Genomic DNA, 14,632 nt, shown 5'->3' with positions numbered 1-14,632 from the left:
CGAAGTGCATCCTTGTTAGCATGTTTTTTGTGACATATACAGACACATAAATGAAATTAGTTTTCACTGTTATTGACAAAAGAGTGGTTGCTGTTCAGAGTCACTAGTAAGAGTAAATTGGCTGGCCTGAGGGGCTCCTGAGTTTATGTCATTCCTAACAATAGAAATTAGTCCAGGTGAGTTGCTACAGTGCTGGGAATAGTTACTCAGGGTTTTTTTTGAGGTGAGAAGGAGTGAGAGACAGAAACTGAATCAGACTTTTCAAGGGAAGCCATCCCAGGTTATCCACTGCATAATTGACACAGGCTGACTGCATGTCCCTGATTACTTTTGTTGTTAAGAACAGTGTTTGTCTGAGTCACAGTCTGGACATGTCCATCTGGGACTGTCCTTAAACGGTGGTTGAGATTCCCTGTGAGTAATGAAACCATTTCCTACGGCTCAGCAGAAGACCAGTCCAGACAGAATGCTGAGTATTTCATGGACAGTGTATTGGGGCTACATTCACTAGCTTGTGTTGAGTTTGAACAATGGACTGTTTGCAGGTTTAGGCTGTAGTGTTCTCGGTCAAGGTCTTGAGGTGAATGCGAGTTCTGTCCTCAGCATGCCTACTTTACACGCCAAGCTAGCACTGTTAGAGTGGGTGGTGCGCCAGGCAAATGCACAGGCATTCATTTTTGAAAACAAGGGTGCGCATTCAGGCTTTTACCTGGCTTATTCCTTGTTATTCTCTATGGAACAGAGGAAGTCAGCCAGAACCTCCAACTGAGTCCCAAGTCTGGGTCACTTTTACTGGAGCCTGTATGTGGAGGATGTTGTTTACTTTCATTTCGTTGCACGTTCTCCACTTATTTCAGGCACAATGTCAAGGCCATCTCTGTTGTCTTAGGATGTAGTTCAGTGCTTGTGTGGTTGTCTATTTCCTGTTATCTTTGTTTGTCCAATGCGATTCCATTTCCTTCCCTTCAGGACTTATATCGACCCCCTTTTTGCCCTGTCCCTCTTGATTGCACGGTTGCTGATTTCACTTGGATCCCAGATCTGTAATTTTGCCAATAGGCATTTGTATAAGAACGTCTGCAGCGTCTTAATTAGGCTTGGGGTGTTCTGTTGTATTTCTGTACGGCTTTGATGTTTTTGAAGATATGGATCTTTGTTTAGTGAAAGATGTTGAGTCCCAGATTGGTTTTCTTTATTTATTTTCTGAATGCATGTGTGTCTGTGCAAATCCTGCATATCCATATGGTCTTCTGTCAGCGCTCGTGACAAAAACTGGCAAAGCTTAGCCGTTCTTCTGTTGTTTGTACCCCTGTAAGCATTGCTGAATGCCTAAGAATTGGTCTCTGGTCTGTGCATGACTCGTTTCTGAACTGAACATGCAGGTTTTTGCAGTGTTTGCTTTCGTGATTCCAGTATCCTTTCAAGGAATGGTGCTGAGAAGTGTTTTTCTTGGTACGGAAAGCGGCACAATACCTGTGTAAATATCACACGCCTGAGGTCCCCCTTCCTCGGGACAGTAAAGATTATCCGTATTCCTGCGTTCTGATGGTGCTTCTTGCTCTCAGATTTATTTGGTGAAAAATGTGAGCGGTTGTGCATGAATCTGCCAACAGTGCCTATGATGGAATGCCATCTGGTCCTGGTGCTTTCCCGCTCTCCAGCTTGTTGCCTTTTTGGATTTTGCTGTCACTGATGGCTTTGCGGTTTTATTTTAAGATCTTCTTTTGGACATTTTATTGTTGCTGGTGCGCTGGGTGGGTCCCTGTTTTAGGACTTCAGTGAAATGCGCAAACCAGTTTTTATTCAGCTGCTGTTCATCCTTTGTGAACAGTCTCAATTGTTTGTTTTTGATTGGTCTGAAGTGATGTGCGCTCTTGCCTGAGATTTGGGGTGGGATTTTTCAAGAGGTCTTTCATGTCAGGCTGCTGAGCTGCGGATTCTGCATCAGCTGCAGGTCGTTTTATATAAGCGTTTTTTGTTTCTTTCTGAATTGCATTTAACTTCTTTATCAGCTTTCAAGTGCTCTCTCAAGGGCTCGGTTTTCTTGTTGGCATCTGTTCCCCTTTGAGTTCTCCGTTTCAGATCTCACTGTGATCGTTTGAAAACCATACCCTTTTGTTTTTTTTTTTTGTCCCAAAATGAAATGACCTGTGTCCACAAATGTAGGCCTTCGTATTTTACCCTGTTTTCTGTTATGTGCTATGACATCTACAACTTAAACCTTTTTTTCAGTTGAAGTTGTGAAGTCCTCAGTCACTTGTAGGTTTCTTAGTTGTGCGTGGTTGGCTCTGCTTGGCGCTCTCTTCCCCCGTGTTGATTTTGCCGCAGTTTTCATCTAGAATTCAGCCAACGGCAGATGGAGATCATGATCCATTGTACTTTGCTTTGCTCCGACATCTTGAGGTGTGGCTCTCTGGTTTCAGTCAACAATGTTACGGAGCATCTGTTTTTCTGTTTTCATTGCTCTTGAAAATCTTGTAGTTTCAGGTCTTATGTGGTTATATGTTTCCTGTGAAATGTTAATGATAAAGCCCTTTTTATTTAAATTTAGAGATATTATAGATCAAACATTTGATGGTGGCTGTTTCTATTCTGTTATATTCTGTTTTAGCCAATAGCCTGGGTGGATTTACCCACAGCAGTCAGTAGTATAGAAGATTTTCTCCTATGATTTGGTGGCTGGCAGACACTAACAGTAGTTGCATATCCCATAAGCATTTATAGTCTTACGTGTCTGCTATTAATTGATTGCCACATAATGGTGGATAACGATCACTGACACATCAACCTGTCCACATAGTGTGGGGAAAGACACAGTCAATAAGAATTCTTGCTTGTGATTGCAGTGGTTATTTCAAAATAATGTGGTGCTGTTTTTATTTATTTTCTTCTTAATTACTACCAAGTATGTGTTGAAACAAAAGCCCTTTTTTTGCTCTTAGAGGCTGAATTTCAGCAGTACAGTTGGCAGTTCTTTGACTTGCATTAGCCCAACCTGGCCAGCCTGGCCATGCCTAACACAGCCGTCAGACCCATTCCATTTTGGAATGTAGGCCAGCACTCATGAAAATGACTCAAGTCCCATGCAATTTTATGTGCAGCGTCTGTTATTTTGCAATCCCCACTCCCATCCAAACAGTGGTATATTTGTCTCAACAACTTTTCCCTATTATGTGAAGTGTAGCATTTAAATCTCAAGTCGTTATTCGTAACCGCTAGCTACTTATTTAAATTGCCGTTCTTGTCTTGATAATATTCTCTTTATTTTTCCTATCCAAGCTAGAATCTGTTTTGCAGCTGCTCCCTCGCTTGTGTGGAATCGAGTGTATATTTTGCCTACTGAGGCCTGAACGTTTTAGAGTGCAAAGAAAAGAGAGTGAAGAGATGGAGGGCGAGAGAAAAGGGGGGGAGGAGAGGAGGGGAAAGAAAAAAACCGAGACTCCTTCGACAGCAATCATTTCTCTGTAATTTGGCTGTCAGAATCCGCTGGCAGCGCGGGCTGGAACAATGCGAGGGAGAGGGGAGAGGGACGCCGTCCCTCAGAGCGCCCTGGCGGAGGATCGGGTTACACAGCCTGTCATTAGCGACAGACTGCGTCGTGCGCGCCGTCTGAGGGCTTCAAGTCTGAGCAGGAGTCTCCGGGCTCGGGCCGGTAGGTGTCTCGGGGAAAAGCTGTGGGGGGGACGGGGGGCGGAGAGGAGGGGAGGACGCAGCGACGTGTGAGTGTGTGTGTGTGAGTGTGCGACTGTGTGTGTGTGTGTGTGTGTGTGTGTGTGTGTGTGCGGGCAGGACTTGGCAGAGGCTTCAGGAGCAGAGCAGGAATCTCTTTAAGGATCCATCGGTTTTTCCAGGCTGGGGCCGCCGATTGCGCGCACTGTCATGCGAGCCGGGCTGGGAGTAAGTTGTGCTTTTTTAGTTTTTCTCCACCCCCCACCCCCCTCTCCGTGCGGATTAGCGGCGCGCTGGGCGACGCTGCCGCGGCCGGGCTGGCTGTGGAGGATTGGCAGCGTGCGGGTCGCTCTGCCTCTCCGTCTCTGCGTCTCTCTGCGCAGCTCCTGCGTTTTTCCCCGCGATACTTCCTCTGTCAGCGCGTTATTTTTAGTCCCAAATCCACCAGCCTGTAATAATCGTAAGCCTTGCGCAGCCAAAACATATCTTAATGTAGGGATGACGCTTGTTGTCTGGGACCGGTGGGCAGTTGCAGCCTAGCGCGGTGTTACTCCGAGGCAGGGTAACTGCACCGGGCACACGCTGACTGTCTCTGTCTCTGGTGCATTCCTGTTCTGCATCCTTGAGGAAGGGGGTGCTTCTGGGTTATTGATTTCCGTGATTGATTCTGGGTGCAAATGTAGGTGAAAGACAGATTTAAATGTCACTTGAGTTGGCTGACACAGATCTACAGCGCTCCTGGCTCCGCTCCGCCATTCCTCAGACCGGTCTGGAGACAGTCTGCAATACAGATTTTATGAGCTCTTTACTGCTCAATGGCAAGAGGGGAAGTTATTTGCGCTGCTTGTCTGTGTGCGCTGGCTGTTCATTCATTGCTTTTTCTAAAAAATGTTGTTTAAAATGGACTGTGTGTGGTGACTGCAGCAGTTGCTGAAATTGCTTGCGTAATGTAGCGATCCCAAAGTGCTTTCTTTGGTGTGTCGGGTGAAAAAGTGGGTTTCGCACCTCCGTTTTCTGTAAGTGTAAAGCGAAAGCTGACTGACTGACTCGCTGGAGGAAAGTGATGTGAAAGGGGGTTTTATAAAGACTGTCTCTTTATGTGGTCTGACCTGGATCCTCCCCGCTGTTCTGTGTGAAGGTTTGATGGATCTGATGTCATGAATATTGGGGAGGGTGTCTTCTGTTCAGGTCATAGGTCACGTAGGATTTAAGCAGCATCAGTAGCAAATAACTAGCTTGTGACAGGAGACTGAAGTAAGTTATATCTTCATTTGGGGTTCAGGGCATCACTGCCAAAATCATAGATTAACATTACATTGTGGCACAATGTCGCCTATAACTAATGTGAAGGCATACAACTATGAATGGTTAAAATAAAAGGTGGCTAGTCAGGTCTTAACAGATGCTGCTGGCCAATGAAACTGAAAACCAACAAATGAATAAATATGTATTATATCTGTTTGTGACTATGGCAAAACAGTGATGTAGCTAGTCACCATAATCCAGTTTTTTTAATCAATGTAGGTGACTAACTTGAGTTGACTTAACTTAAGTTGGTCACATTACTGAAAACTAAATTTAAAAACTTGGACATTCACAATCCATTCGTGCTCTTTAAATCCCTCTGAACAATCCTGCCCTATCACTCCGACCATTCATCCAGTTGCTTCTTTATAGGGCTATGTAGCTTATGTGTTTTTCATGCTGGTTTGATGAACCTCCTGGAATAGCCAGAGCATATTTTCAAGCCATTTCTAACACTACCATTTGGTTCTTCTATGTCAGGACTTTATTTTTCTTTTGGGAACAGGAATGTATAACCGCAAAACAGTAGCAGAAGTTGTTCTGCGGTAGTATTGTTGCATCGCTTGATCCAGAAACACTGGCTGTTCTTTGTAGTTATTTTATTTAAATTGTGCAGGGATATTGTTCTGCATCTGCAAATGATTTTCAAGGATAGCACGATGGACTACTGCATTCTTGACAAAGGGAGAACAATGGCAGCACTATTGACCAATTGAGACATCGTTGAATATCATTATAGTATCTTCCAATGGAGTCTAAACTGAACTGTTATGGAATAATGCAGACCAACAGCTCAAACATCAAATCAGTCAGAGTACACAAAAATGGTTGCAGTAGTTGTGAATGTTGCATCACGGGCTGCTAATGTTGCCCTGCAGTGTGTGACTTAATACATGGGCATGAAGGAAGAGTTGATACATAGGTGTGAACATGGGAAAGGAAGGGTGAGTTGGACTTAATGTTAATCTCACAGACAAAAGGGAAGGGTAGAAAAGCCAAAAGATGAGGCCGCCAATAACAGGAAGTCCAGCTGTACACTGGAGCCAGGATGAGAGTGGGCTGTGTGTGTGTGTGTGTGTGTGTGTGTGTCTTGGCTGAACAAGTGGTGGAGGGTGTGTACTCTGTGAAAGGACCACACTGCAGAGTACTCTCTCAAAAAGTAGTATTTAGGGACCAAGAAGTAAACCCAACCCTGAGACCTCCAGTTTAACCACTACATAACTAATCAATCCTCAGAAACAGTACTCGACTGGATTATACATAAAAACATATTTTTATATGTACTCTTAAAAAAAACATAAAATTACAACTATAGCTTGAGGTAAAGCTCTGCTTGATCAGGGAGCACAGTTATTAAAAATGATGAGTGAAACCTTGGAGATTTTCTTTTCTGAGCTCATGAATGTGTGAGAGGACTCTTTTTGAGATATAGGTTGTGTGAAGGGGGACTGTCTGTATAACTGTAGAAGAGAACGGAAGAGGCCGAATATATCATCTTATGTAATTGACTCTACATTTGGGTAACTTCCTGTTATTTTCCTTCCACAGTGCTTTGAATATTTCATGTGGTCTCGTTTTAAGCGGGTTCAGCTCAGACGCAGTGAGTGTTCTGGCTTCTCCCAGCTGTGTCGTGGTGTCAGATGTTGAGGTAGGGAGCCCGAAGGCTGTATTCTCTCTGTTGTACTCTGTTGTGATTGCAGCCGTTGGAGAATGCAATCATTTGTTTCCATCCCTGTTTTGTGAGTTTCTTCAAAAATGAGTCCCATATGTGTGTGAGGAAAAGGCACTTCAGTGTCACGATAACTGCAGTCCTTCCTTCTGGAACTCTACCTGGCCATGTAGTGTGCAAGGACATGATGTACATAAAGTATTTTACATTTATAATATATAAGCATTTGATCAATATTAGGCCATAGAGCTGCAGCCCTAAGCATGTGGAACGCATCTCACTCAGGCAATTTATTTTGAATTTTGCACTGAGATACATACATGTTTACTAAGAAAATGACACACAGATTTTGTTGCTCAGAAAAGGGTCCAGAATTTCTCTGATGCTTTTTAACTGGACATTGTTTTACAGATTAAACTGTAGTCTGAACATCCCGGGAGAGTTCCTCTCCGATGACTGCAAAGTTTATATTTGAGATTCTCTGTCATGCCGTGGTTACAGATGTCCTTGGTCTCTCTCTGGGAGGACTCTTATTACTGTAACCGCTGCCAGCACTTGTGCATATTGTATACATCTTTGGGAATTACTGCATATGAAGTCACGCATCATGTGCATTTGATTACAGTAGAGCTTGTTTAATATTTAATACAGTGGATCTGTGCCTTTCAGCTAGCCAGCGAAACTTGGCATGCAGAAATGTGTTATTGTGTTCTTGTTTAAAAGTTAGATCTTAAGACTTGAGATGGAATTTTTACGTGTTTATTTGTGTGTGGACCGCAAATACTGATGTAACATCCAATGGATCCAAGCAGAACAAAAGCTTTATTTATTGTAAGCAAAGCTATGCTGTATTAGTAGTTGGATGTTCATCCATACAGTGGTGAGTGAGATGAACAAGGCCGGAGCCAGTCTAAATCTAATCAACTCTGGCACGACCCTATCAGAGTTTTCTTTAGGCTACTTTAGGATTATCTTTAGGTATTTCTGTGCCTATTCAGGCAACTTAAGTTCTTTTGAATTTTGATCCACTTATAACATTGATACAATGTTGCTGACCTGCCATTGTGTGCCCAGGGATATAGTTGCTTAAATAATGTAGTTCAGACAATTTATATGGTTAGCGGACAACCCGTGTTGGGTTTCTATTCTTTTAAACATGCTGATTGATTTATAAAGGTGCATGTACTGAAGCAGTTCACGTTACCCTTAAGGGTAAAACAGCCATGACACACCCCCAGTTCATAACTGCTGTCTTGCAGGTAGAAGCTCAGCTCCTGAAGCTGATAAATGAATACATACGTGTGGAGAGTAAATGGAGGGTGTGGTGTGTACCCCTCGATCCTGAGCCCGCTGTGTGTGGCAGGGAGAGGGGAAGCTGCAGGGGCCATTTGCATTTGCTTGCATTCCTCTCATTGTGAGAGCTGGGGTGGGGTGGGGGGGGGGGGCTGTGAAGTGATGCCCCGTCAGGAGCAGGACAGAATGGGGGTACAGACTGTCCCTGGGTTGAGTAGCCTCGGGGAACACTCTTCTGCCTTATCTCTCTCTAATCCCGCTGAATTGTTTTGGGCTCCGACACCAAGGGAGAAGGCTTTCCGTAGGGTAATGTGTGTTTTCTTGCACTTAACGAATTCAGCCCATTTTGATAACGGCGGCTGATAATTGTTGTCTAGCATGCTGTAATTAACACGGCAGAGCTGTTTATCAAGCCTATTTGTTTGCACAGCCTTTAGTGCTATTGAGCAGTGTTTAGCGGTGGTCTGTAGTGATTGATTTTTTTACATATATATAGTGACTTGTGTCAGTTTCTGTGTAACGTATTAGACCAGAGTTAATTAAATTGATTTTGAATTTTCAGACCAGCTTGAAAGAAAAATTATGTGCCAGGAAACCTTGCACAAACAAACAGACAAAAAAAAAAACATGTAGCAGAAGGTGCGTTCTGAAGTTCACAGCAAAGGGAAAAAAAAAGGTGAAACAATTTGTCTTTGTTTGCTCAGGAGGCAAACTGCACTGCCATGCAGAAACAGTCCTGTCTCTAAAGTATCCAGCTAGCTACTCCTGTCCTTTTTTGAGGTACGTGTTTAATGTAGATATACGAAACGTGAGGTTTAGCGTTCGGGGGTGGGGGGTGGAGAGCGTGTGGTCGGGGGGTATCTGGTACGCCCACTTCCTGTGTGGGAGACATCTGCCGGCCCCTGACGTCACGCTCGCCGAGCCGAACATGCGAGGTAAAGCATGAGTCTGGAAGCGGGACAGGATTCGGCGAACGCTGCCCAAACTGGCCGCTCTCTTCCTGCGGGTTGCCCGGCATCTCAGCTGCCTGCGCCATGGCAACCCTCAAAGTGCCAGCTCAGGCGGAGATTGCACCTTCTCCGACCTCCGCGTCATGACTCAGCATCTCCTGCGAGGGTTCGAGAGGATCTGGGAGAGAGCCGAAAAGCACTCCGCATTCTGGGAAACGGCTGATGGTCTGTGCTCCTGTCCATATGCAAACATGTCCAGTTCTCAGTTGCGTTATAAGGGTTTTGTTATTGTGTCTAGTCATCCTCTCATCCTTGAATGTGTTATGAGGTTATTAGGAATGCTTTTATAAAGTGGACATAAAACGTTTATTGATTGCACATAAATCTCTGCAGTTTAACATAATCCAAAACAAGACTGAATACAGAGGCAAACCAGGTCTAGGTTTGTAAAGGAGTAGTTACCGTAGCTGGTATGTAAATTGCAGCATTTGGCGCAGATTGTTGTGTAACTCTGTCCTTGGAAGCTCTCGGAGTTGCGGTCGATCCACCCGAAATCATCGGAACAAATTATAGTTTACGAACCAGCTAGCCCGTGGTTCTATTCCAGAGGCGCTATTGCAGTCTGTGTTTGTGTCAGAGAGATTTCGGACAATTAGCCGGTTCCAAACTGCAGAGGGAAGGGAGAAAAAAGGGGCAAATAGATGAAAGATTCTCTGTTGTTTTTTTGGTACTACTTTCATGTATAGGGCTCCTTATTTCAATGTAAATGGAACATCCCGTTCAAAAATGAGATGTCCATTTGTCCCGGACTTAAAAGCAGGGGTGTGGGGGCTGGGGGCTGGGTGGGGGGGGGGGGGGGGTACTTGGACACCGAGGTGCATTTGCACTCTGCTGTATAATTCTGTCTAAAGGTGCTTTTCAAGGAGCGACTCGGCACGGCGGGATCATTTCAATGAGAATGGTGCAAAACCACACAAAGCCGCTTCCCTCGCCCCTCACCGCGGCAAAAAAACTCCTACGATTTGGCCACCTTTCGTCTCCTCTGTCCCAATTCAGCCCTCAAAGAAAGTGTTTCTTCAAAGCCCGGCATCCGAAAAGCTTGCCGCTACCCCCCCCCCCCGCCATCTACTGCTCTCGTATTTCAGACGATGAATTTAAAAATTTTTTTGTTTCCTCCCCCCCAACGTGATTTTTCCTCGTCTCTTAAATTCCTCCTCTTCGGTTGACTATAACCAGGCGATACCCAGACGCAGACCCAACATCCTGAGTGAAAATGGCAACCAGCAAGAACTGCCTGACCTCCCTGAGAGGGGGTGGGAGGGAGGGGGACGGGGACGGAAAAGAAGAGAAGAGAAAAAAAAAAAATCCCTGGCCAAATCTCAGCCCTGGAAGCACAAGCTGCACATCAGTGCCAGAGAATCCGGTGTGTGGGAACAGAGGAGGGTGCAGGGGGCTCCAAATTCTCCTTCCTCCTCCCAGCGCGCTCTGCAGATGCACTCTCTCCATCCTCCACTCCTCTAATTTGCTCCTGCGTTCGCTTCCCCGTCCGCCCAGCAGACCCCTCTCTCACCCGGGGGGCCGCCCATGTACGCGGTCAGAGATAGAAGCGGGAACACGGAGAGCCGTGCCGAAACGCAGATAACGGGATCAGTACAGTAATGTAATTGTTGAAATCTTTCCCCGAATCAAATGATCAAATGCGCTGTGTAAACGGGGGAAAAAGTGTTGCTGGCGTGCGCGCTCGTAGCGACTGGGCGATGTAAACTGAGAGCGCTACAAGAGGATCACTTATCATCTTTGTCTGTGAAAATGGCAAACTCCAAAGTCTTATCTGATGGGATGTGACACCCCCCCCCCCCCCCCCCCCCAATATCTGGACCCGTGTGCAGCATAGGACGGTCACATTTCATTTTCATTACTGCATCTGTAACTGTAACCGGTTCCCACCCCGGCGGCCTGTCCCGGGAGAGGTAGGATTACAGCCTAACTGGCGCTAAGTCTGTTTTTATGTGTATGCTACATGCAGGGGTTGGTTTTTCCCGGGAGGTATGACTGTGGGGTTACATCATGATGGTTCGTGAACTTGATTGTAAAGGTAAACCCCCCCCCCCCACCCGTAATCGAAATTCTTTGCGAAATCTAATTAGAACGCTGGCTGCTAGAACGTTGGAAAAGAGCAGTGACCGAACACTCCCTCATACCCCCCACAATCTGACTGAAACCGGAGAGGGAAAGTCTGAACTCTGACCTCTACATCATCGCATGATGAATCTCAGCTTTAAGAGGGATGCAGCTGGGATCGTTAGTGTGTGTTTTCAGATGTGTTTTTAAACGCATTTGCTATCTATTTGGTTTTATAAAGTTGTAGCATTAGTCTGGAGTGTAATACCTGTTGTTATTCCCAGTGAGATCAGTTGTACCTTGACCATACTCCACAGACCACACTAAAAGTAACTTTTAACATGGCATCATTATAGTAGAACTTGTTGGACAGCAGTGTGGTCTAGTGGGAAGGAAGAGGGTTTCTAACTTAAAAGTTGCTGGTTTGATTCACCATTGGGACACTGCTGCTGTACCCTTGGGCAAGGAATTTAACCCAGACTCGCCTGAGTAAATATTCAGTTGTATAAACAGACAAAATTGTAAGTCACTCTGGATAAGAGTGATTTAATGTAACTACAAATCCAGCTCTTTTGGTGGGGGAGTATGGAACCCACCCACACCCATACAGTTAATGCCTAACGATGCATTATGCGCCAGTAAACAAGTATAGGTGTGAATGCAGAAGTAATTAGCATGTGGGATTAGCATGTGGCTCTTTTTGAGCTCTCCCAATGTGTTTTAGGGTTTTAAGAACGGGTCGTCTTCGCTGTCTTACTGTAATTCCCAATGAGATTAGCTGTACCATACTCCAGAGACCACACTAAAAGTAACTTTTAACATGGCTTCAAGCAGGTGTCATTATGGCAGTAGAACTTGATGGTTTGTGACTACAAATTCAGCTCTTACTGTAGGTGGGGAAGTATGTAGCCCATTCACACCCATACATTCAATGCCTAACAATGCACTATGCGCTAGCAAACAGGTTTAGGTGTGGATGCAAAAGTAATTAGCATGCAGCTCTTTTTGAGCTCTCCAAGTGTGTTTAGGGATGGTAAGAATAGTTTCTCCCTGCTGTCTCCTGCTGTCCTTTTCAAACAGGAGGATGGGACCTGCAAATGATTTCCTTTTTTGGCTGACTCAGCTTTTGATTACTTTCTTATGGTGTAGCAATGCACTAAATAATGTTGATCGTGGAAGTACCATCGCTTCATGTTCCCATAAACCCCCTGATCGAGCTGTTCTTTTCAGGTTTCAGGTCCTCAGTCTTAAGGCTTCGTGCTTCCTAGCATAGCTGGAAATGACAGGTGGGTTACAAGCTAACAACAACAAATTAACTATGAGCCAGACCACTTAAATTGTTTCAAGAGACAAACAATGATAGATAGCCTTTTTTACTGTACACTTTACTTGTATTTTTACTTGGTATGTAAATTGACAGCTAAAGTTAGCTAGCTAGATAGTGAACATACGAATGGCTGACTGGTTTGTGACAACAAACCAGTCATTCATAAAACATAAAAAAACAGTCAATCTGCAGATGCTAAAGCAGATGCTACATTTCACCTTATTCATTCATTTTTCAGGGATTTGGAAAGTTGCTAAAAAGTTTTCACGTAGTAGCAGTGAACTCTGTGGTGTGTTATTAGGATTCTGGGGAAAAAAAAAAAAAAACAGTCTGCTCACAGCTTTAAGACCAAAGCCATTGAACAGTTCAAAGCCTGATGAAAAGGCTTCAATTACCAGCAGTTACAGCACTGTGGCTGTCTGGGTTGCTACGTTTCATGCATTATTATTTTCGAGTGACGGGAGAGCCACTTCGTTCCCTTCTGAACGAGAACGGCGCGGATCGGGGAAGCTGAGGGGAATCTCGGCGAGACAGCTCGCCATTCAACCCCATCATCTCGCACTGGATTAAAATAAGATAAAATAAGACCTCGTTAGGCATGCGGATGAAAAGACGCTCTTAAGTGTCTGGGTTTTGAAGTTAAAATAAATCGCGCTCCGTGTTGTGTTGCTTCAAGTTTTTTTTAGATGCGCGAGATAAGGCTTGATGTTGCTCAAGTGATCGATATGAGCAGCTTTGGGGAAAAAACGCATGTGTGGAGAAGTCTGTGTGACATGGTTTGTTGGAAGTGGAGGATGTGTGTGTGTGTCTTCTGAGGTCAGAGTGGGAGGGGTCACTGATCACTGACTGTTAGCCGGACTGCAGTCGTGAGTTGGTGCACTGCGAGCCTGCCTTTCTGCCAGCAAGGGCTGGCCACGATTTCTGTGTTACCGAATCGATGGAGTAGCTTGTCAATTTCCTGCGCTGGCATGTCTTCCACAGCTCTCTCTCCGCTCCTGGCTGTGGTTTTTCAGACATCGCTGCTGGTTGCCACAGTATGCTGTCAAATAGTCATTTTTTTCCACAGCCAGTTGGCAGTCCTCGTGGGCTTGGCCCGCAAAACCCAAAGCAGAACAAGAGTCTGGCGAAGATTTTCCGACTTGCCATAAATCGAACGGGAGCCTGTATATGGTGGCCCGTGTGCACCGGACATATTACAACATCCAAGCTGCTAAGCTGCCGTAGCTTTCTGCCATGCATGTGCCGAGTCTCAACAGTAATCACAGCAAGCTGGTAACGGCTGTCGTGGGGGGGGGAAATAAGTTGGAGCCGAAACAGCGCTGTGTGCTCTGGGCTTTGTGCTCCTGTCATACTGTCGCTGTCTGCCCCCTTGCTGGTCCTCTCTGCCCCCTCGCTGCCCCCTCCCCCCCCCGAACCACCCCACCCCACCCCACCCCCCCTCTCTGCCTGGAGACTGTGATTATCTCTCAGTACCAGCCTGGGTTTTGTGCTCTGATTAAAGGAGCAGCATGAGGTCTCTGTGTGAGTGGCTGGTATGGTCAGCGCAGAGGTAAGGCTAACAGTTGGTACTTAATCATTTATGTCTGGTGCTGGGCACAAAAGCCTGGGGACGGGACGCGCCGGGCTGCTCGTCAGCGGCCGGAACACGCCGGTGAGATAACGGCCGACGCCGAAGTGTGTCACCGACCGGGGGGGGGCATCGCTGCGGAACGACTAGCACATACACATCCGCGTAACAAGAGCGTAGCCGAAGCAGGTGACCGGTGTCAGGAAAGTAGGACCGTTTACAGTGGCATCAGTGCGCATTTTTAGGGGGCCACATGAATGCAGTAAAAAATAGTTACTGGTATAAGCAGAGAGGTGGTGTGTGTGTTTGTGTAGCTACGCTTGTGGTAGTATGAAACAAACTGCGGGTAAGTCTCCTCTCATTTTAATTCCGCTGTGGACACCGTGTACCTTCACCCTGCTGTGCACCCTCCTCCTCCTCCTCCTCCTCTGCTCCTCTCCTCCTCTCCTCCTGTGTCTGTCTGCTCCCCTTTGCTGCCAATCGGGCCATCTCTCTCAGACACTCTGGCAGCCAATAGGATAACACCAGTCTCCCTGCCGCTTGCCACTCAACTCCTTGTTGCCAGGACGACAGGAAGGCATGAGACCCACTTCACTTCAGCGTTTTAAACTTGGTGTTGACTCTGCCGACAACAAGGAAAGGTCCTTGTTTTGCTCTCTGTAAAATTCCTCCCTGCAGTACCGTAACCTGCCAAACTATCTCTCCCCCTCCTTAGGTGATGTTAAGCAGGC

The 14,632-nt window shown here is 45.8% G+C and overlaps 1 protein-coding gene across 2 annotated transcripts in view; it reads left to right on the top strand.

The window, feature by feature from the left end:
- The window catches only part of LOC118785323 (activin receptor type-1-like), a 34,348-nt gene that overhangs the window by 4,149 nt on the left and 15,567 nt on the right, over positions 1 to 14,632 (top strand). The window contains exon 1 of one of the 2 annotated variants that reach the window (XM_036539912.1): positions 3,596 to 3,652. The exons of the other annotated variant lie outside the window; for it this stretch is intronic. The gene's annotated coding sequence lies outside the window, so the exon portion shown is untranslated. Of the gene's footprint in view, positions 1 to 3,595; positions 3,653 to 14,632 lie in introns of those variants that run through there. 2 annotated transcript variants of the gene reach the window in all.

Source organism: Megalops cyprinoides, chromosome 11 (genome assembly GCF_013368585.1).
Source record: "Megalops cyprinoides isolate fMegCyp1 chromosome 11, fMegCyp1.pri, whole genome shotgun sequence".
Lineage (NCBI taxonomy): Eukaryota > Metazoa > Chordata > Actinopteri > Elopiformes > Megalopidae > Megalops > Megalops cyprinoides.
Note: the sequence above shows the minus strand (reverse complement) of the source record. Positions and strands in the feature narration are given on the sequence as shown.